The sequence below is a fragment of the Astatotilapia calliptera genome, chromosome 13 (genome assembly GCF_964374335.1).
Source record: "Astatotilapia calliptera chromosome 13, fAstCal68.1, whole genome shotgun sequence".
Lineage (NCBI taxonomy): Eukaryota > Metazoa > Chordata > Actinopteri > Cichliformes > Cichlidae > Astatotilapia > Astatotilapia calliptera.
In genome coordinates, this window is record NC_137434.1 from 16,810,776 (window position 1) to 16,832,831 (window position 22,056).

At 42.0% G+C, this 22,056-nt stretch overlaps 1 long non-coding RNA gene across 1 annotated transcript; it reads right to left on the reverse strand.

Annotated features, from left to right (window-relative positions):
* Positions 1–1,412: 1,412 nt before the first annotated feature.
* Positions 1,413–21,784, reverse strand: LOC145419658 (uncharacterized). Its single transcript, XR_013900976.1, has 2 exons — positions 21,462–21,784; positions 1,413–1,562 (listed from the first exon to the last, which is right to left on the reverse strand). It is a non-coding gene; the product is annotated as an uncharacterized LOC145419658 (long non-coding RNA).
* Positions 21,785–22,056: the final 272 nt, after the last annotated feature.

Sequence of the window (22,056 nt, forward strand, 5' to 3'; positions counted from 1 at the left end):
AAAACTAATATAAATCATTTAAGTGGACATATTATGCTCATTTTCAACTCCATATTTCATTGTTGAACTCTACTAATGTAGTTTTCACAGTACAAAATGATACACAATATACTTTTTGCAGCCCCTGAGTTCATCCACTTTCTGAAACAAGCAGTTTGACTTTCTTTCCTTTCTTCTAATTGGCTGCCCTTCTCAAACAGAAACTTTGAACAGCACTTGGGAGGAGCAGCTGAGTGCCTGGGATATCTGCTGTCAGTGACATCATACAGGTCCAAGAGTAGAAAAAATGTTTGAAACTAAGTGTTTAGAGCAGTCTGAAACCAGAGCTTTTGGACCACAGGGATTACTTGAATACACTCTGGCCAATTTTACTGTGAACTTGTACCTTAAAACCCAGAAAACATTTCTAAAGATGCTGAAACTCTATAGAGATGAGGACAAAGTATGCTTTGGTTTATCACATTAAATCTCATTTTACCCAGCCAAATACAGTTCAGTGAAGCGTTAGCATTTACTAAACAGGTATCAACCAAAAAATGAAATGTTAAGTAGGACTTTGTATTCTGAAAACGACCTTCTAACACAGGTGGTGAGTTGTGTTTTGGGACAGATAATGAAGGAAGGAGACAGCTGGGCTGAGACAGGGAGGACTGGAGGACAAAAATGCAGCAGAGATAGCAGATCTGTAATGGATACAGTGGAAAGAAGAGAGGAAGACAGCTGCTGCTGCCTTGACAACATAGTATTATCACCCCAAATATCTTACAAGTGCTGCCGTTTACTGTTCTTTAGCTGATAGAAATGATAAGGGCTTAATGTCAAGATTGAGTGTTGTGTGACTGCTTTTGAAGAACAACAGACACAAAAAAGTGCATAATATTCTCTGCATTAGCTATATTAGGTGTGTAAAAAAAAAAAAGTGAAGTCGAAGAAAATTGTGTTTTCTGAATGAGACAATTTGATTAGCAGCACCTTCGGTGCCTCATGTGAGGCACTCGACTACAGTATGGAACAACATGAGCTCAGCCGCAAATTTCTAACCTCTTGACCTCCTCATCTCTTCTTCTACTCCCTCTAACCCCTGTGTCACATTCTCCAACTGCTATCCTTCTCCAAATCTAGTCCCTAAACAGAAGCATCAAAGAGGCCAAGACCCCTATTTCCATAAATGTTCTTGCATCTGTGTGACAAAATGAGGACACTCTAATATGAGCCCACACATTGTCAGTCCACTGATCAGCATTGACGGCTCTCATGAAAAGAAAGAAGAAGAAAAAAAACAGAAGAGAGAAAGAACACAAAAGGGAGGGCAAGAAAGAACAAGAGTGGGTAGTAGGAGGAGTGGGGGATGCTTGAGTCAGCAAATACTGAAGGTCAGCGTTATCAGAGAAGGGTTTTGTCTGCAGAGGGTGTTTTATTTTTTGTTTTTTAGCGTGGTTCTTTACCTCAGTGTGTCACCCAGCGTCCTCCTCCTGGTGGTCTGGGGGAGAGAGGAAAATGGCAGAGTGCTTTCATCCCAGGACTTTGCTTCTTTCTGGGATTCTCTTCAGGTGGACCGTGACCTGAGGAAAAACAAAGAGTTAAGATGAACTAATCTGACCAGTTGTGTCCGTCAGGTACGAGTGAACTGAAACAGTAAGGGCCAAACATCTAAACTCTACAGTGTGGATTTGAATTTATCTAAAATGGTTAGCATAGGAAAACAAAAACACAGTCAGATATAGCAAATGTGATGACCTCACAGTGACCACAGTCCAAACATGAAGCTGAAAATGCACTTTTTGATCAATAAAATCTACAATCCTTGATCTCTTCCTTTCTCCTTCTGTCTTTAAACAAGCCACTTTTGAGCTGCTTGCATAGTAACTTAAGTCTCACATGTATGACAGTAGATGTTTTTTCTGCAGATACACAAATATTTATCTTTATACATCACGCTTTTCTTGTGCAAGAGCTAAAAAAGAATCATGAAATTTGTACAAATTTTAAATTAAACTGTCATCTTGTACTGCGGCTCTTACAGCTGGAGTTTTGCACAAGTTTCCTAAAACTAAATGTGGTTCCAATCTTTGGAAGAGAAATGGAAAAATCCTCATTAAGGCAAAAAAATGAAATGAAAAAGAGAAAGAAAACGTATCTATGAGCAGATAAAGAATATGTGTTTGCCCATAATATCAACACTGCTTCCTCCGAATACACTTGTGTGTAAATACCTTATCATAACTTCAAAGTGTAAATGTAGTTCCATTAGTACTACCACCCTCTGGTGTCCAATAATATTAACTATAGCATTTTTCTTGTGGTTTGCAGTACATGCACATGGGAGGATTTTATTTCCACCCCCACCAAAAAATGCTACTTTGCTGGGGTTTTTTATTTGTAATTTTCCTAATCTTTTGATTGCACCCTTTTTTCCTCTTTCTTCTTTTCCACTATCTTCACTGGAAGCCGATGAGGTAATCAGTCAGCTTGTTACAGTCTGAAGCGATATGATACGACTATTGATTTTGGCCCCCATGTCCCAGTGCACCAGGGGGTCAGTAATGCCACATCACCCGACCTCCAGGCCAGGATATAGAGTGGCTTTCAGGAATCACAGACCAGTGCTGACTGGGCACTGACAGCCAGTGCCACCAGCAGATAGACTGTAAAACCACAGACCATCACATTGACAGATTTTCCTAGAATTGCTGAGACCAGCCGGAGTTTGGTGTTTTTTCTTGTCAAACTTTAAACAACAAAAAGGACCGGAGCATCACACAGCTTACACATCAATCTAAACCATATATGTCACTTTTTTTTAAACATTTGTCCTTAATTGTTTGTGTAATTTTGTGTCCAACAAAACACAATCAGAAAAGAACAGCGATCATCATTGGCTTAAAAATGCAAATGCATTACGTTTCATATAAATCAATACGATCCATTTAATTCAATCAAAAGACCACATAAAACACAATTATTGACTAACTTGGTTCCCATATGGCTTCCATCCAGCTGAAGCCCAAATATCATCAGCATGGAACAACAATGAAACAAAACCGGGTGTCCATCTGTGTCTGTTAACAGGAAAGCTCACAAATTTAGAACCAGATTTGAATGAAATACAGAGGTCAGTAAGGCTTTAAGCCAAGGTATGACTGATTAAAGTGGCAATCAGGGTCTGGGATTTCTGCCATTAGATGATTATTGTGTTTCAGGCCTGATTTGATGGACACGTGATTTGTAGCCGCTAACACCACGAAACAAATAGTAAAGAAAACGTTGTGAGGGAGAAGGTGCGAGAAACGGGGTGGGTCAAGGGCATCTAGCATGTTCTAACACGGAGGTGGGGTGGCAGGAGGGTCAAAGCCTTTCCACAGAGACACGGGGGAAGATTTGTTGAGATAACATGAGAGTGGTTAAATTTATTCACCCTCTTTAAGCTTCACAGATAAATGAAGAGTAGTGTCCCATAAGGCCAGCTCACAGCCAAATACAAGAATATTTTATTTTTTTAGAAACACTAATGTGCAAATACATCAATATACACACAGATTTATAGATCTAACCCTGGTCTGCCTGTCTTTTAATTGTCATAAAACCCACTGCAAGGCAATAAAACACGACCTGTGATGCTATAATGATCTCCGCAGTGGTTTAAAGGCTTCAACACACACATACACGCACAGGCATAAAATCTCGCTTCGATGCTCTCTGTCTAATCAGGCGATGAGATCTCACCCAGTATGATGGGCTGATGTAAACCCATGGGTGCAGATTAGATAGAGATTATTCATCCTTTAGATCACTGCTAGATAGATTACATCGCAATAGCAGCATATGTCCTCACTGCAGGGATGACACTGTATGTCAGGACAATGACACTGTGACTGAGGCTCCTGCACGGTGCTGCAGTATTAACTTCAGCTGAGGGTAGCGCTAAGGTCATGCAGCTTGTGTGTGCGCTTGGCTGCCTTAGGTTCACTTTGTAAATCAAAGCAATCCTTATGTTAGTAGTAGTTTTCGGTTACTGGAGAGATGCAGTATGGTGTGCTGTTGAGGGAGGAGCGAAGGAGGGTGAAGGCGAAAGTCGCTGCCGTCACCCAGAAGGCGTGGCTAAATTTGTGCCAAGGTGACTCTTGCACAATGAAGCAAGAGAGACAGAGAAGTGTTCAGTTCAGTCCATTAATACACGTACTGGATGTATCTAAGTGTATTAATGGGAGAAATTTGTCACTGTACACATCACTGTATAATACAATATCAGCAATTATTCTCTTGATTGGTTAATGTAAAAAAAAAAGTCAGGTAATCATGAAAAGTTGACCGTTATCAGATTCCCGCGTTAAATGGGAAATCTGAAAATTTTAAAAAGATGGAAAAAAAGAAGGAACTTATGGTGCATTTCACTGGAGGACAGAATTTTTAACTGGAACGCCCCCCCAAGCCAGACTTCCAAAATCAGACAGTCAGAGCAGCCCCACCAACCCTAAGACAATCCAAGATTGCTTCAGGGCATGTAAAAAGCAGTAAAACCATAAGACATGTAACCAGCTAAGTAAGTCAGGGTCTATCCACGAACGTGTGGCAATGGTGGTTTTAAGTGCTAAAAAAATAAACAAACAAACAAACAATACGCTTTGCACTAATATGATAATGATGCATGACTGACTCTATCTTGCTAAAGAGCAAAACAAATGCTGTTGTTCCTTGTTTTTCTGACTTCACTACTGAAACACACACAACTCAGGAGTGACATCACTTCCACCTCAGTCATCCGACTTCTGAGGTAAATGGAAAGCAGCATTATACAGTGGGGCAAAAAAGTATTTAGTCAGCCACCGATTGTACAAGTTCCCCCACTTAAAATGATGACAGAGGTCAGTAATTTGCACCAGAGGTACACTTCAACTGTGAGAGACAGAATGTGAAAAAAAAATCCATGAATTCACATGGTAGGATTTGTAAAGAATTTATTCGTAAATTAGGGTGGAAAATAAGTATTTGGTCACCTCAAACAAGGAAAATCTCTGGCTCTCACAGACCTGTAACGTCTTCTGTAAGAAGCTTTTCTGTCCCCCACTCGTTACCTGTATGAATGGCACCTGTTTGAACTCATCATCTGTATAAAAGACACCTGTCCACAGCCTCAAACAGTCAGACTCCAAACTCCGCCATGGCCAAGACCAAAGAGCTTTCGAAGGACACCAGGAAAAGTATTGTAGACCTGCACCAGACTGGGAAGAGTGAATCTACAATAGGCAAGCAGCTTGGTGTGAAAAAATCAACTGTGGGAGCAATCATCAGAAAATGGAAGACATACAAGACCACTGATAATCTCCCTCGATCTGGGGCTCCACGCAAGATCTCATCCCGTGGGGTCAAAATGATCATGAGAACGGTGAGCAAAGATCCCAGAACCACACGGGGGGACCTGGTGAATGACCTGCAGAGAGCTGGGACCAAAGTAACAAAGGTCACCATCAGTAACACACTACAACGGCAGGGAATCAAATCCCGCAGTGCCAGACGTGTTCCGCTGCTGAAGCCAGTGCATGTCCAGGCCCGTCTGAAGTTTGCCAGAGAGCACATGGATGATACAGCAGAGGATTGGGAGAATGTCATGTGGTCAGATGAAACCAAAGTAGAACTTTTTGGTATAAACTCAACTCGTCGTGTTTGGAGGAAGAAGAATACTGAGTTGCATCCCAAGAACACCATACCTACTGTGAAGCATGGGGGTGGAAACATCATGCTATGGGGCTGTTTTTCTGCCAAGGGGACAGGACGACTGATCCGTGTTAAGGACAGAATGAATGGGGCCATGTATCGTGAGATTTTGAGCCAAAACCTCCTTCCATCAGTGAGAACTTTGAAGATGAAACGAGGCTGGGTCTTCCAACATGACAATGATCCAAAACACACCGCCCGGGCAACAAAGGAGTGGCTCCATAAGAAGCATTTGAAAGTCCTGGAGTGGCCTAGCCTCCACTTTTTTTTTTTTCACATTCTGTCTCTCACAGTTGAAGTGTACCTCTGGTGCAAATTACTGACCTCTGTCATCATTTTAAGTGGGGGAACTTGCACAATCGGTGGCTGACTATATACTTTTTTTGCCCCACTGTAGGTGCTTTATACCTTTTTCCAAACATGCTGATTTGCATATCTCAGGTAATAACCGGTTGAATTCACAGCTACTCAGTGGCTCACCCGCCTCCTGCACAGTCTACTCAGAAACCATCCTCACCTAAACCAAGCATCAGCGTGACCAACTGTGTTCTGCTTGTGTGAAAGCATAACCTCAGACAAAGACCAGATTCTTATTCATTCTGGTGTGAACACAGCCTAGGAGAAAATAACCCAACTTCTCACCTGACTTGATAGCGCAGTAAATACTTTCCTGGTGAGTTTCAGTTGCTATTTTTATCCTGTTTCTTCTGCTTATCCAACTCTAGGTTGCAGGGTGGGTTGGAGCCTATGCAAGCTATCAGGTGAGAGGCAGGGTACAGACTGTACAGATCACCTATCTATTATAGACCTAACAGATATAACTCACATTCACACTAATTTACAATCACTGAGTAACCTAACAAACATGTCTTTACACTGTGCAGGAGAACATGCATGTTCAGTTTGCCCATACAGAAAGTCCTCAGCAGACTGATTACTTCATACCTAAGACCTTGTTGATGTGAAAAGTGCTAATCGCTACACCACCATGCTCCCCATTATATGTATCTATTTATTTTTTACAGCATAATAATAACAATTATGTTAATTATCCTCCCATTTAGAGCAAAATACACAGTAAATGAGGGTACAATTTAGGCTAGAATTAGCTTGTGATGAACAGTTTGCTAATCTATTAGCACTCAGTGTTCTCAGTTTCACAGTTACCTCACTGACGTTTCAAAATACCTTGACGGTGATGTCAAAAATACTGAACTCCCGGCTTTAAAATGGGAGTCAAGAAACCAGTGGGTGATATTCATCATGTCAGCATCCAACTTCTATGCCCAAAACTCACAAATATCACGCACATATATTAATGGAATAGGGGAAAAGCAACCAGCTATTTTGTTTAAACAAGCAGATTACACATTAGTTCAATAACACAAAGTGAATTTTATCAGTTTGAGCCACTGCTCATATCAACCACGCACACAGAAGGGTTTTAATCAAGATACACCACAGCAACTCTTTCCAAATAATACTCCCACTGTCTTTGTAAACTATTTCATCTTGGTTTGGACTGTTGTGAATCTGAGTTTAAAAAAAAAAAAAAAATCATCATCATCATTTCTATTATAAAAACATTTTTAAAATTTCATCTTTGCACCATTTTCTGTAATTTTTAATTCATCAATATCCAGGAAAATAAATACTGGCTGATCATGAAAGTGAACAACTGCTGCTACTTAAGTGTCCCGAAACACCTGAAAACATGTAAGTTAAACTACTTCTGCATAATGTGAAAAATCGGGACAGGTGTCGAGCGTCTCGTAGCATCCATTGTCACATTGCTCATCCTCGGATGCTCGTATTGAGTAAGAATAGAATAGAATCAATGAGAATCGTAAAGCACTTCCCAGGAAAAGAGCAGTCGGGTAATGCAGTTTCTATGTATCTTTCTTTCTATTTTCTCTGTCATTAGCCATATTGTACTCGGTGTCTGGCACTCTGGCTGTTGCGGCTGCCGTTTTCCCAAGAAAGTGGAAAGCTGCTTTGTTGCCATAATATGCCCTGTGTGATGCTTGGCCCACTTTCCATCTTGCTTTCATTGTGTAAGCACACATACATAAAACATGATTTGCTGCTTCAATTTCTGACTTTTATTCAGCTGGGATTTGGTGGCAGACAACATCAGAGCCATGAAAAGCAGAGCGGAGCAGCGACGAAATGCAGCTCTCCCTCTGATCCTCTGAGTGAGGAAGAAAAGAGAGAGAGAGAGAGGTGGAGACAGAGAGCTGGCTACGATACAAAGAACAAGGTTTAATCACTGACCTCTAGACTTACAACTAAAGACAAATGGCCATGATTAATGAGGCCCATTCATCTTACAGGTTAAGAAAAAAAAAAACCCCAGCAGGGACTGTGTGTGCCCGTGATGCTCTCGAGCTTCAGTCCTGTTAGTTTGCACTTCACGTGTGAGTCCAAGGAGCTCAGATCAGGATCACTGCAGATCCAGCATTGTTCACTAGAGGGCAGCCTGCAATGATGTGAAATCTGGCAGCTGCAATGATGGCTGTTCAGTCCTGAGTGAAACTTGTTCGTAGCAACAAATAACAGAAGGAACAGATAATATAGTATAAAGTTATTTTAATATCTGCTGTGCAAAACTATTGCACTAGCTATTTAAATGATTATTTTAACCTTCATTCAGATTGATTCCTTTTCTATATTCAGTACACTATGTACACTGCTTTAAAAAAGTACATACGGCCACATTATTGAGACTTGTCACAAGGAGTTGCCACAGTTGGTAGCTCCACTTGGGAGACTTATGCAGGATTTCCTTCCTAATGCAACCCAAAGGGGAATTTGTTTTTCTGGCTGGAATTAATTCAGTTATTTTACTTTATTTGGCTACTTATTCAGATATTTTGGGTCTTTTCTAGTTCACTGATGGGTTTTGATTTCTGCTGTGAAATTCACATCTTAGAGTCTAAACTTAATGTAAACAGCCTGAAAGCATGGATCCATCCTGCTTTGTATGAATGGGTAGGGTGGTAGTGGTGCAATGGTGTAGGGCAGGGGTGGCAAACTCCAGGCCTCGAGAGCCAATGTCCTGCAGGTTTTAGATAACACCCTGGGTCAACACACCTGAATCAAATGATTAGTTAATTACCGGGCTTCTGGAGAACTTCAAGAAATGTTGGGGAGGTAATTTAGCAATTTAAATCAGCTGTGATGGATCAAGGACACATCTAAAACCTGCAGGACACCGGCTCTCGAGGCCTGGAGTTTGCCACCCCTGGTGTAGGGGATCTTTTCTTGGAACATCTTGGCCCCCTCAGAACCAGATGAACATTAGTTAAACACCACAGCCTACATGAATATGATTGCTGATCATGTTCAACCCTTTATGACCACCACATGTCCATCTTCTGATGGCTGCTCAAATGGCCTCCACTATCACCAGATCTCAAAGCAGTAGAGCACCTTTGGGATGTGTTGGAACAGGGGATTGATAGTCCGGATGTGCACATGACAAATCCGCAGCAGCTGTGTGACGCTATCATGTCTGTATGAACTGAAATCACTGAGGAATGTTTCTATCGTGTACCTAATAAAGTGGCCAGTAAGTGTATGACAAGACATCCAGTTTGGTTACCACGATAACCATGCACTCCTCTTTTTTGTGTAACCAAAAATATAAAATCTGTGAGTAGAAAAAAGAAACAAAAAACAAATTTACAATATTTGAATGAAAGTATTTAGTTATGTCAGAGGGGAGTGACCTCATCAGTATTCTCCACCGTAAAGTGAAAGGTCTAATTGATGCACTCCAACTCTTTGACCCCTATCTCCACTCCTATAATGTTTCTAAGGATCATAAGTCATCCTCCTCTGTGGCCAGATTAGATGAGATGACAAGAGATTGGAGGGGATGGCCGCAGCAGCAGCAGCAGCGGTGGGTAAAGTTTATCTCTGTAACCGAGCTCAAGAGCAGCAGCTGATGTGTGGCCACAGCTGCACACAGTCAACCTCTTATGAAAATCTTGGCAGAACAAATGATGAGTTTGCATGTTTGACGACAGCTGATGACTAATGAGGGTCTTCTATGCAGAAACAATGCAACATGGGCAGGATGAGCAAAAGGTGACCACACAGAGGAAGATTAACAAATGAGAAACAATGACTGCAGGAAAAATTTTCCTTTTCCTTTTCACTGCTTAAATCACAGCCGGAGCTAAAGGCTTTGTCTTGCTTTGTCTGTTTCCAGCTCTATCAGCCCCACCACTGTTGTTGTAACAATTTGTCTGTCTGGAGGATATGGATCATCTCTCTTCATTCACACGCTTTTTCTCCTCTCTTATTATTTCCATCCTCCCTATCTTTAGCTTTTCTTACATTATTTCAAACACAATTTTCACACAGATTCAGTATGGGGGCTGCTGCTTCACACTGGTTATCTATCATGTTTAAGCGTCTTTTATTGACTGCACAATGAAAATGCATTATTAAGAAACAATAAAAGTTGTCATTTTTCTCAAATCAAGAGATTATTCTCTTGAAAACTTCTTCCAGTACGTGCTAGCGTACTTTGCAGGAGTGAAAGCACCTGATCACTCTTCCTGCAGACGCCTGCACATGTGCACGTAGTGAATGCTGGTTTTATGTGCGTTCGTGAATGTGTACCCTCTGTCACAGTAAGTGTGTTATTGGAGCGGGGTTAGCCGGGGGGAAGGAACAAAAGAAACAAACAAGGTCCTGTGCAACCCCAAGACTGTTGCATGAATCATCCATAAACGTGTACAGTAGCTGGCCTGTTCTCACAGCATTCAGCTCACCAGTAATAACTGACTTCCTATGCAACATGGCAGGTGCTCAAAATATATATTACTGACCAAATGTAATAAATATATTTATATATTTGCAACAGAGCTGCAGTATTTCAGATATATACTGCACTCCTGCATTCAATCAATTTAAATGAATGTGCATTTTTGCCTGTGTGTGTGTGTGTGTGTGTGTGTGTGTGTGTGTGTGTGTGTGTGTGTGTGTGTGTGTGTGTGTGTGTGTGCCTGCAGCAGCAATGACATCAGACTCAGACCACAGTTAGACTGGGTCAAGTGAACATGCTTCTCGCTCTGAAACACATGCATTTACCTGCACGTGCACCTATAGCTGTACGTACGAAGGAGAGCGTGAGAGGGAGGAAGTGAACACATATGCAAATGTGATCTGGGAACAAAAAGGAGCTTGAAGAGATGGTGTGATTAACTTATTCCCAAGATTAAGAAGTGAAGGCAGGAGGAAATGTCAGAGGAACACAAAAAAAAGTCTGTGTGTGTGTTTTGAATCCTCTCAGAAGTGCAGCCTTTGTCGAAGAGCTGAGCTGAATAGTGTGCAGTTTTTGCCTATTTTCTGTCACACACCGGTTAACGAATATCTCCAGCACGTCAGTGCTTCACACACACACACACTCAGATCTGCTGGTGTGTAATTTTCCTTTACTTCAGTGGCAGGTCAGCGTACCCATGTTCTCGTGACAGCCTGTGTTTACATCCTCGGGGTATATACATAACTTATATATATAGTGCGTGTTTGTGCGTGGAGCTAATGGAGACTGACATGAGGGCTGACATGGACACTGAGCTGTGCTGCACTGGACCATGCGGTTTAACCCAACAGCAGGGATAAACTATAAATAGACTCTCTCATCCACCCCCAAAGCTCCCCTATTCCCCCTTTTTCTTCCTGTTTCCTCTTTTCCTTTTGCTTTATCTGCAGATCTTTATAACCGTCGCTGGTAATAAAGATTGTGTCTTCCATTTCCTTCTATTCCTGATGGTTGTCTCTCTCGCTATGTCTCTCCAACATCTCTCCCTGTTGTCCCTCCATTTTCAGTCTCCAGCTGCCTCCTGTCTTTATGCATTTTTCTCTTGAAGAAGAAAAAAAAAGAACAGAGAAACAAAATACTGGAATAACAAAGAGGCCAACACCAATCGAATGGTCTCAGAAGAGAGGGAGAGAGTTTGGGGAGGGTGGGGAAAAGGGGGAGATATGCTAGTTAGGGGGGTGGGGGGTGGGTGGGAGAGATGGAGTTATGTAAGTGAAACTAATCCCCTCCCAACCCTGCATAATAAATGAGACGGGATGACACTGGCCTCATTTCATCCGTTCATCCCTGCATCTGCCGCCACTAGCCTTCCAAACCGTTCCGTCTCCACCTTAATCTGTCTGTTTGATCTTTGACAGCAGTCTAAGGCTTCATTTTGAACTCCGCACACCAGCAAATCCTGCTATGTTGAAAGCTTGTATAATTGTATAAGCATCTTGTATAAATATCTTGTATAATAGCTCAACAGCAGTTATACAAGATATTTGAAGTTTTAATTGGGAAAATGCTCCCAGAAAAGAAAAATGGCATCCGTTCCTCCTCTTTTATTTTCCCCCCGATATCAAAGATAACATCAGATTTTTGAAAGCCTTCTTGCATAACACAAGCCAATGCGGGACAGCAAGAATAGAATAAAAAAAAAAAACCATCAGATCCCCTGATGTTTTTGGAGCGCCAATGATAACATGTCAAAGATTATGATACAATCCTTTGAAGTGCTGTCCTCCGCAGCTTTCCCTTCTCAATTTAAACCCAGCAGTCTGACCCTGCCTCAATCCAGACATCCTAATCTGCAAAGGCATGCTTCACAAGGGTCAACATGACCATTTTAAACATGTTATTAATGCCGAGACACATATCAATATTACACCACATGACTCTGTAGCACAACAGCGTGTTGCTTCAGACTGTGTCAGACACAGAAACCTAATCCCGCCGACTGATTTACGATCTGCTGCTTTGAAGCTTAAGTTTCACATTTTGGTAATCGAGATCTGGGCATTTTGAAACCCGAGGTCCTCAAATTTAGGCAAGAGGGTCGAGTCGATCGTGCACTTCAGGGATACGTTAATTTTGGCTAAAGTAAAAAAGGCTTAAAATAAAAATGTCTAACCAAAAAAACCTGAATTTCTCTCCTGCTTAGAGCCTCTTAGTGCAACCAAGCACAAGAGACACCAAACAATTTATTAATCACAAGACAGCCACACCCTAAAACTGCCTGCATCATTCATTTTACTTAGAATGGGACTACCGTTTGCAAAATGAACACCATGCTGTATAGAGAAAGACCTGAAAGTCATAGGAATTTATAACCTAACATCTTTTGAACCTGTGCTCCAGACCTGGTGGCTACGTCTATCTTTTATATACAGACTGTGTTCATATGGACACGTTAACACATAGCATAGTTGCAAATGGCCACTAGCATAGCTAAAGAGTCTTAGGTGTAGTTCTAGTTTACACAAGCGGGCTATATCAAACAACCAGGCTTAATGAACAAAGGACGTGTAACTTTTCATGAGTTAAATGTCTCTGGTTTAATAGTTCAGTGTTGAGCACATTTTAAGGCTAATTATCACACTGCTTAGCACATTTTATCACTGAAATGGCAACCGTTGTGAACATTTACACTCGTGTAAGGTGTTCTGCAATTTTCCACTAAAAGAGTCGTTTGCTGGGAATTTTCTCCACTCGAGGTGATCAATTCTCTTCTAAACACCTTGAAACAGAAAATAAGGCAGTAGATGACAGAAGATAAACCAGTGTATGGTTACATTTTTAGGGGGGTGCACGTCAGGTTATTGCATAGGTTATGGTGCAGGGTTTCAGGGGAGTTTGTGGTTACAGTGTACCTGTGACACAGAGACCCTGCACCCACCATTACTTATGAGCAGAGTCTGTTAGACCTGTAACTCCACCCAACACTGTCACAGCCACACATAATGGGGTACTTTTCTTCATCCCCACAGCAAGGTGAGCAAATCCATTACTACAGGTTCCCCAAAAACAAATGTAAGAACATATATTAAATTTTAAGTCATTTTCATTCATTCATACGTAGTCAACTTTTTATAAATTAAATTCTATTACCTCCTAAAATGAGTTTCTTTTTTTCCCTTTACAACAGCAGAATTTCATACATGCACATGAGAGTGCTGCATGAAATCACCACCGGCTAAACCCCATTTTAATGCAATCAGCTGGATCATTACTGATCTGTAGCACAGACTGTGTATATACAGATGTGGTGATGAAGAAATCTATATTTATTTTTATACAGTCTGTGATCAGTAGAGTATTTATAAGCTGTTTCTTAACGTTCAGTATTAGTACCAGGTAATTAACTCCTTTATGAGTACCAAGGCTGTTATTTTAAGCAGTTTTTGAACTTTGTTAAACTTTTTAAAAGTTTTAATATAAAAAAACAGAAGCCCCCACCATGTAGGAAGGAGGTCCTTGGCACCAACAATGCCCTTTAACTCCCCCTCCAGCTCTCCAATCCTCCTCCCCAGACAGGACGCTCCACTGAACTTTGACCTACTTCTGTCTGCCATCAGTCTGGGCTTTGGAAGGAGGAGGAGGAGGTGGGGGCAGCAAGGCCTCAAACGCAGCGAGCTTCACGCTGATCAAGCCTGTTAATAATAATAATAATAATAATAATATGAATATCAAAGGTTTATTTGGACAATACATCTTTTGAAGGTCAAATCACAGAGTGAAGCTGGGGGACGCTTGAGGATGTGTGCATGTGAAATAAGCAAAGAAAGACTGAACTCATTGTTTAATACAGTTACTCTAAATTTTAGCTGGGCACACACTCACGGACACATGCTGAGGGACTTGGTTTTACTTTTCCACCGATCAGCCACAAGACAAGCCCTGTCTTTCTTCGTTTTATCCTATCCGTGCCTTTCATTTCCAAGAAATCTCATCCACCAGATGGACACAATCCTCTGCAGGATAATGCCAAGCAGACAAAGACACCATGACAAAGAAGCAGACAGCACCTCCAGGATTCAGCTCTGTCAGTCTGAGCCCAAGACTCACTGGAAAATAAGCAGAAACCAAGTAACAGCATCACTCCATAAACTGCAAGTAAGTTTAAAAATATGCCAAATGTTTCATAAGCGCAGGACAGCTTCCAGGCCAGCTGAGTCCTGGCAATCCACTTGTGACAGGACAGCTTCATAAACTGAGGGATGAAGTGTTGGCTCGGACGAGAGGGCGGTGGGAGTTATGTTATCAAGATTTGGGATGGGATCCCAGAGGTTCCCGGAAGAATTCTGGGAACATCGGGGCCTTACATGTGTGTATGAGAACGAAAGCGATTGAGGCACAGATGATGAGAGAGGCGACATCTGTCACCAATTAAAAAGGAGGGATTGATCCCAAGGTTACGCCAGAGAGATACAGTATGCAGCGATACTCTAGAGTCACGATGTAAACACTTTTCTCATGGTTAATAATTCCCAGCCCCCAGCCTCCTTCCCCTCTCCGCTTCCACAGACAAGCCAAACACAGTTTACCCAAGCTAGTCAGCTGATGCAGGAAAGGGGGAGGAGGGTGGGGCGCTGCATGGTACGCATTCTGCAGAGGGGTCATCTGGCAGATGCATCCTCTGGGCTGGCTTCACTCCGTCGAGCGCACAATGGGGAAGAACGCTGACCAAGAGGGTGGAGGAAATCTAATCTATAAATCCAGCACATGTCCAAACAACTGGGTGTCAGGAGATCTTTGCTTATGTTATTAGCTCAGGGGTGTCGCACTGTAAGTTGTAAGCTGGAAAACTCACTGATTCAATTCGACTGAGGTTTGGCAGGGCTAAGAACAAATATGCAGTGTTTTCCTATCTAAAACTCCACACCGGCAGGCGCTGATGAGCTTTTATACTGGATCAATAACTCATGCTTTGTTTCCCTTGCTGGCACAAATCAGGTTTCCAATAAAGACAAATCAACCAACAGCTTAATCAATGACTTTCACGCTTAAGTGGAAGCAGGCCTCTGTTAGTCACGTTAGGAACTATGCAACCAACAGGCAATTTCTTGCCTAGCTAAAAGGAAAAAGAGTCTCCTGAATGAGTTTTCTCATAAAAACAAAGACTGCTACCATTAAGAACTAATTGTTGCAGCTGCAGGTCGTCACCTCTTAAAATCTTTTATCAGCCACCAGGCAACGAGCCTCAATTCTGGACCTAATACTCGTGTCATCCATCAATCTTGCGTTTGTGTGTGTGTCTGCGTGCGTGTGTGTGGTCTGCTGTTTCAGCACTGGCCATTTCGGTCCTCATACATCACCCTCCCGACAGCAGTGAAGTGATGCTTAGTGACATATGATGCCACTTTACCTTCTCTTCAGAAAAAGAGAGAAAGAGCTGGAGAAAGGCCTTGCTGTTCCCAGATAGATGAAAACCATTTCCATGTGCAATGACGACACTTTCCTAACGGGACGGCCAACGGATTTGTGCACTGCGAAGGTTGAGCACGTAATAACAGATTTTTGTTGCTCCAGACAAAAATCACTCTGAGAAGCTTCTCTACGGGATCTTTGGGGTGCTGTGAACAAATGCATAAATGTTGAGCAAACACAGTTTGATTGGCCTACTAATGGATGTTTGGAGCACTTGGCAGACTTCAGCACTGCTGGTTCTAATGTGATCTGTGCCAGAGCTCTGCTCACTAATGTCCATTATACCATGACTTACTCCACCCTGCATTGATTCCGGCTCTTCTTACAGACTGCGAGGGCTTTCAGAGCCCATCTCCGCCTGCCATCTCAGTTATCAGATTGCAATGGCAATTTAATTGAACTGCAATCTACTTACGCAAAGAAAAAAAGGGGGGAAAAGAACACATTATGAGTATCCTTTGGCGCTGGAAAGGTTCTGTAAGAGTATGATAATTGACCTGCTGCATGCATGTTCATGGGCCATCTAATATATGCTTTTCTTTTGTAAAAAAAAAAAAAACTCAAAGGAGGTAATGGCAAGCTGAGGCTATGGGCTGTTTGACAATGAGAGAGCAGTAGTGGTCCAGTAGTCTGTATGGCCACATGTGTCCCTGTGAGCTTTTACAGCGTCACATACAGAACTCCTGCACCATATTGCACTTCACCTTTCGCTGACATCCCAAATTTACCTGTAAATTTATATTGTGGGAATTTAATTAAATCGCGGGTTTCTGCTACCTATTTTAATTTTTTAGATCTCAATTATTTTTGCAGTAAAATAAATATTTTCTGCCTAAAAAATTAATAACTACACCCCATCGCTGATCCAGCCAATGGCTCATGGTGTTATTCGCACAATTAAGGCGCTTAATATGCAAAACTACCTGGTGGACTTGCTGAATACGTAAGGATGTGTCTCAAAAGTGTGTTTACGAGTGTAAAAAGGGTTTATAAGAGCGTGGGTTTTACACCTATTGTGTGGAACTTAACCCCCACGATAATCGAGGGAATACTGTAGCCATACCTTCAAACCTAATGGAGCCAAAGGTCGCTTTACTCATCCACTTCAGCTGAGAAAACAGTTGTCTTCTGTGTTTGTGAAGTGAGCTCTCCAACCTCCAAAAACTAATCTGGGTAATGTCATCAAGGTTATCTTGAACTAGTTTTAGACTTTGGTATCTACAAGAAAAAAGAGTTGCAAAGAGGCAAGGAGGAAGGAAGCTTTAGAGACATTTGATTTGTATTCTTTAACAAAAAGAAATATAATACTAAATCTCTGGAGTACCATTTACCCCCATCTACCCTTGCCTCTCTCTGCAGATCTGACCTGATCTCCTGCAGCTTGATGGATAAGCCTGCTGCACGTATACATGACTTGATAAATGTGGGTTATTTCGAGTGTCACAGTCAGAAGAATCAAATCTGACTTGATTATGCAGACCAACTGCGCCTCCTGTGTACCCATTTCCTTCCTTCTTTTGCTTTCCTCTGACGAGATGCAGCAGTGCGAGATTCAAAGATTTGATTCATTTAGTAAAGAGCTTCATAAACCTAAAATACCACCTGGATTTCTTGTCAGCATTACAGGGTCAGAAAGTCAAAAGGCCCAGCTTTCATTTTTCTAATGGGTTCAAAAAAAGCTTTGAAAGTATGCAACAGAAAGGATTCGGAAAAAAATGACGAGGCCCTTCTCACAACAGTGTTTACAGGAAACACTCAGCACGCGATTTCTGATCCAGTGCCACTTGTTGATAAGAATTCTGCTTGCCCATTACAACATTTCACAGTGCACTGCTACTGCAAGAATCCTTTTATTTTACTAAAGCCATCAGCAACTCAAGATTTCATGAAATAAAATTAAACTTAACTGTGAAAAGCCTGATTTCCTTTAATATTTAACAAGGAAATGATATAGATTTGCTGTAGTCAAGCTTCTTACAACAACTTCACTTCAGTAGCAGCAGAAAAATGTAGTCATCATTATGTGAACCAGAACTACCTCAAATGATGACTTGTGATGTTGATTTTATTCTGCAAGTTAAATACTGAATGTCAAAGTTAAAATGAATGTGACTTTCTTTCATTTCTTTCTTAGTGTCTGAAATGTGTAAAGCAATGATACGTCTGCAGGAAGCTTAGAAGTGTCTATAATCAGCCTTTAACAGTATGGACATTACTAGTACATACATTATTTTTAAATGCTAAACTCTGAAAGTTATCTGATGATCGATCACTGGAAATTACAATAGCAAACAGAGGAGGAATGATCTCATCCAGCATTCTCTTCTAAAAGACACAGGACTGCAAGCTGGGGAAAGGCTTTTTAAAACCTTTCACGTATAAATGTTTCATTTAAATATACTTCAGGAGTCTGCTGGCCTATGCTGAGCGATTCATATGTAGATCCATAATGAGTCTGTCTAAATAACTAACCTGATCAACAGTATAACACCTCAAGTGACTTTAAAAATGAAAACTCCATGAAGATGCTGTAAAGTAAAGTCATTAGCGGTGCTGCAACATTTATGGTCCTGAATGGGGATTTTTAAAAAAGGAAAAGAAAGGTCACTGCAAACCCAGGCAGCTACTAATTACAGTCTCACACACAAGGGCAGTCTTTGTGCGCACATGTGTGTGTGTGTGTGTGTGCGTGTGTCTGACTGACAGCTTGTCTCTCCCCTGTTGTGCTCCTGCTCATGTCCTGTTCTAATAGGCTGACAGCGAGGAACTGTGACGGAAATCTTAGTGACGCACTGCTAGAAAAATCACAGCTGAGGGGAAACTGAATCTTGGAACCAACATGCTCAAAAAAAAAAAAGAAGCATATTAAACACTGAACTACTCCATAAAAATCAAACAGAGCTTCTCTCTGACATGCAATTGAAGACATGAAATGGAGGCACAGGAGAAGACAAAATATCAGATGGAGAAAAGGTATCTGTTGAGCTCCTCTGAGTGCGTTTGACTCTGTCTGAGGAATTCAAGGCTCCTGTGGTGCTTCCACACAGAGAAGTTTACATGTTAGAAAGTTAGAAAGAAAGACACTTCCTGTTTTCTTTCAAATGTACTTGCAGTGTTTGTTAAATAAGAGCAGCGTGAGATAGTTTGAGCTGCACGAGGCGTTTGCAGTCTGCATTACATCTAAATAGATAACAGTGCTGACACACTGTTTGCACACTTTTTAATAACATCACCATCATTATCATCATCACCACTGCAGAGCGATAGTCTTCTGGATCAGATTGTGCTGTATTTATACACCAAATTAGCCTTAACAATAAAACCAACCTAATACTTAATAGGCATCGATCAGTATTTCTGACTGATCAGGGGCCATCGGGACCCCTGTGGTGTCTGGCACCTTCAGGTTTGGCAGGGCCTGTGTGTTAGATTAGATTAGATTAGATGAAACTTTATTAATCCCTCAGGTGGGTTCCTCTGGGAAATTCAGTACAAGGTTGTACATTCAGGGTTGTGGTGTGGCATCTTGTGGCTCAGTTATATTCTGGCTTTTTCACAGTTTATAAGGCTGGGGCTGTTTCTCGGGCTCACTGTTGTTGAACAAGGTATTTGTGAGGGATTCTGAGTCAACAACCACGTTTAGATTGGTAATGATTAATGAATGCCAGGAGCCAAACACTTCGCTTCACCTGCGAGTGGTTTTAATGTTGTGGGATAACGATGTTTGCTGCTTCACGAGGGATTCTCCTTTACATGTTATGTAAGTGTGTGTGTGTGTGTGTGTGAGCACGTTCATGTAAGTGTCACTTTCGGCTGAGATTATCTAATGGGCAAATTAAGCTGCCAACGCCGGAGCGACATTTTGAACAGTGGGTTGCGTCTTTAATGTTTCATCGTTCTCGAGTGCTGGCAGATGTGCATCAGCTGTGATTGCGCCTCCAGCTGTGATCTAGTTTTTTTCACACTTAATTGTTAATGTAATAAAAAAAGATGGGAGGTCGCGTTATTCGACCGCAGAGGCAGAAGGATTTTCATAACCTTGTTAAAAAGGGAAAACGGGAGGAGGAAAGGAGACAAGGAAAACAATTTGAGGACAAGATGCTGTAAAAACAACCATGACTTTGGTAATGTTATCACTTAGCTGCCTCACATTTCACCCCCTCAGGGTTTCACTTGCTGTGAAGGGGACATGTGATTTAAATGATCACAAGCATCCTCCCCTACCTGTCCCCCATCAACCTCTTTAGCTACTTCAATCCTAATGGCCTGACAGGTTGGTTATTACCTCCCACTGCTACCGAATCCCCCTCTCCCCCTTCTCTTTAGCTGTGTTATGTTGCAGTGACAGAGCAGTATGATATAGGTTCTCCCAAAGAGGGAGCATGATGCTTGAGCACATCATGGTGCTGTGATGCTACTAGTCTGTGCAGGAGAGGATGGAGTATGTGCGTGCCGAGCATTCACAAATTCACATTTGCAGAGTGCATGCATTCATTCATGCGTGGTTGTACTCGTGTTTGCATTCAGCTAAAGTCGTACAGCTGTGACAACAGGACACCCAACGCATCAATCATCTGTGAGGGTTCACCGCAGATGAGAAAGAGATGGAGAGAATCTCAGGCATGCTGCTTCTTCGGCATTTATATCTACTCCTGTGGGGATTATTTATGGTCCAATCAGACCCCGGGTGTTTCCAATTCAACTCAAACCCAATCCATAAATTAAAGTAGGCCTTGAGAGCATAAAGAAATGGCCATGAGAGCTCTCCCTCTCTCTTTGTCTGACCTTTCCTTTTCATCATTTTCACTTCATCCTCTCCCATCCACTTCTGTCTTTATAATACAAACAAAACTGGCTGCGCATTTTCAGAGAGGAAAACGGCCATAACAGGAAACGCGGTTTGCAGGAATAAGTGTGCATGTGTGCCATTTCCAAGGGGCAGCCCCCCTATTCACTGACACAGCGGGATGAAGATAACAGTAAAGCTTGTTCTCTTGTTTCTCTCTCTCTCTCTCTCTCTCTCTCTCTCTCACACACACACACACACACACACACACACACACACACACACACACACACACACACACACACACACACACACACACACACACCAGCTCCTGAGGAAGAAAAACTGAGGAAACTCGTGTAAAGCAAATCACTGCATTCAAGTGGATTAACTGCACAAGTACTCAGATTAAACTATCAATAAATCAAATGATCATGCAGCTACACCGTAAGCCATACATACTCTAACCACGCAACTCAGCACAATCAAAGCACACTTTCACATAAATATCCACGCAGGTTTAAGCAAAATTCGTATTTTACGATAAAATTACAACTAAACTTCAACAACTACTTCTATTTCTATTTTTTCATGCGTGGACAAAGCATTTTGAGGGCGCTTGATAAAAGTCAAGAAGTCCTTAACCCTTCTGTTAAAATACAGCACAAAAACACAACACTCACTCAATCACTGTTGCACACTGCGTGATCTGCTCACCTTTAAAGATGTTATTTACAACCAACCCGTGCGGGGATATTTCCTTCAGCAGTGGGTATCTTGTGCGTCCCAAGCAGATGCAACTTTTTCAGAGAGCACCAACACGCCAGAAAAAAATCGACTCTGCTGTCCGTTCCCCGTAGTTACAGTCCGCTTCTTTTCCCAAAGCCGCGCAGTCCACGGCGGCTGTGATCTGCTGCTGATCCACGGCTGCTGCTCAGGTTGAAGGTGTTTGGTACTGTCACCGGCACAGCCCGATGTAGCGCTCTGCGAGGCGGGCTCACTCTGTGCTTCAGCGGGGGCTCGAGAAACGATCCACAACAGTCAAGGTTCAGGACAGGGACGGGGAAGGCAGGGGCTGTGAGAGGGGGGGCCGCGACATCCGATGAAGCCATTCCTTGACGCTCGTGCCTTTGCGCCAGTGGGGTTGATATACTGATATAAAAACCTCATTTAAAACTTGTAAACACTATCCACGTGCGAACTAGTTTTTTCAAGCTCAACGGAAGAAAAATCAACAGTTCAGAAAACTGCACATTTTTATTTTAGTGTTTGAAAGTAACTACTGAGCTTGTTGTTTTGCTAACTTGAATAT